Here is a 503-nt window from a genome sequence, read left to right as displayed (position 1 = left end):
ACGAACGGTGGATAATGACGGTACGGAACGAACGGACATCTTGCCCTTGATCATACGTGCTGCTCGCGGACGCGACGGAAATCTTCTCGCGACGGGTAAGTAGCAGCGATCAAGATCCGACCGCGACGGCGCGACACTCCGTTCGCGAGATCGATTCTGTGGTGAGTGTCCGAAAAATCGTAATCGTCGGAACACGTGGTAATACGTACGGTTATACGTACGGCAGTTTGGTAGCTCGACCGAAGACTGGCGCAACGTGGAACACGAATCTTTGTTACTCGAATGCGTGTTACTAACTAAGAGCGCGAAAAGGAAAACAGAAGAGGCTTAAGAAGGAAACGAATAAAGATTCCGATCGGCACAAAAATGGGGGGTGCGCGACGGATCCTAATTGATACACGGCGCACACGAGTAGTCGAAAAATGATCGCGAATGAGAATTATTAGTGCGCGTCAAGGAGCGAAAACGTGCGATACCGAGTTCGCGAGGAATTTCGTGATTCT

This window comes from Odontomachus brunneus, unplaced genomic scaffold (genome assembly GCF_010583005.1).
Source record: "Odontomachus brunneus isolate Ranch 3 - 2012 unplaced genomic scaffold, Obru_v1 Obru_scaffold_231, whole genome shotgun sequence".
NCBI lineage: Eukaryota > Metazoa > Arthropoda > Insecta > Hymenoptera > Formicidae > Odontomachus > Odontomachus brunneus.
This window is presented reverse-complemented; position numbering follows the sequence as displayed.